We start from the raw sequence: 1541 nt of genomic DNA on the forward strand, positions 1-1541 counted from the left end.
AAAGGCTTCAAGACCTATTCTCAAGTCTCCTTGGGGCCCAGTAGTCCTCCTACATCTCCACATTTCGGTGTTAACACCCACCATCCATATCGAATACATGCAAGGGCTGTCTCATACAGGACTGGTGTACTGGTATTAGTGGGGGTACTTTTATGACATGTCGGCGGGTCATCTGGTAGATCAGAAAAGTCTGCTTTTTAAGAAATTCAAATCCTTAAACTCTTCCCTGCCCTTGCCGGGATTCGAACCTGGGTCCATTAGGACTGCAAGCCGCCTCTCTACCGATTCTGCCACCGCCTCCCCCCGAAAGTACGCCGCCCGGGACTCGAACCCGGGTCGCAAGAATGGGAATCTTGCATGATACCACTACACCAGCGGCGCCGTGAACAATCTTTCCCTCTGTCTTTTCCACGCCTCTACTTTTCTTCCCTCCATTTCATCCTCTTTTCACCTTCTTTCTCTAGTTCTTCCTTTTCTTCTCCACTCCTCTTTTCTACTTCGCTTTCTTCGCGACTTTTGCCCTCTCGCATTTCTTTCTCAACCCTTTCGAAACCCTCTTGCCTTCTCCTACCTGTCTTCCATTCTTTCTGGCCCCATTTTCTCCCTTATTATTCACCTCCCTTCTTACTTCCTCTTCTCCCCTCTAGTCCCCTCCATTCCCTTCTCACTTGCTTTCCTTCCTTCTCATTCACTTGCCTTTTCCCCCGTCTCCAACCCTCCTATCCAGTCCTCTCCCTTCCCACCCCGTCATCTACCTCCCTTCTATCCCATCCCTTCCTCTCCACTCGTTTCTCTTCTGTCTCCTCCCCTCCCCTCCCTTCTCTCCTCTCCCTTCCCTTCTCAAGATTTTCCCTCCTCTTCCCTACTGCCTCTCCCTTTTCCTCCACCTCTCCCCCAAGCATTTACCTTTCATCTTTCCGGTCCTCTCTTAACTCCTCATCCATTCCTTACCCTCCCTCTTCTCTCCTTCCCTCCTTCTCACTCCCACCCTTCTCTCTCCTCCACTGCATTTTTACACTCTTTCCTGCATTCCTCCACTTATCCTCTACCCCTCTCTCATCTCCCTCTTTACATCCTTCCCTCTCTCATCTCTCTCTTTACCTCCATCCCTCTCTCATCACCCTCCTTACCTCCACCCCTCTCTCATCACCCTCCTTACCTCCACCCCTCTCTCATCACCTTCCTTACCTCCACCCCTCACTCCCCCCCCCCCACCCTGGTCTCCATTAACACTATATCAGGATATTCTGGCAGCCTGTTTGCTGGGCGTAGCTTGGTGTCGGCTTGAGATATTACCGCCCCCCTTGACCACCCCTGTAAGTACCCTCTCAGGCCCTCCCTCACCCCCTTCATGTCCCTCTCTCACCATCTTTCATTTTTCTTATACGCACCGTCGCTATCCACTTCAGTTCTCCTTCATGCCCCCTTGTAAGTCCCCTTCTTAGAGCCCTTTACTTCCCCCTTTCTGGCACCCCTTAAGTTGTCTGTGATTCCCCTTTTATTCCCATTTTTCACCTCGTCTGAGATATTCCCGGAAGTCT

At 51.3% G+C, this 1541-nt stretch overlaps 1 non-coding gene across 1 annotated transcript; it reads right to left on the reverse strand.

Annotated features, from left to right (window-relative positions):
- Positions 1 to 310: 310 nt before the first annotated feature.
- TRNAG-CCC (transfer RNA glycine (anticodon CCC)) lies at positions 311 to 381 on the reverse strand. Its single transcript has one exon. It is a non-coding gene; the product is annotated as a tRNA-Gly (tRNA).
- Between the last annotated feature and the right edge of the window lie 1160 nt (positions 382 to 1541).

This window comes from Coenobita brevimanus, chromosome 1, assembly GCF_032717465.1.
Source record: "Coenobita brevimanus isolate Jiangsu-jjx chromosome 1, ASM3271746v2, whole genome shotgun sequence".
NCBI lineage: Eukaryota > Metazoa > Arthropoda > Malacostraca > Decapoda > Coenobitidae > Coenobita > Coenobita brevimanus.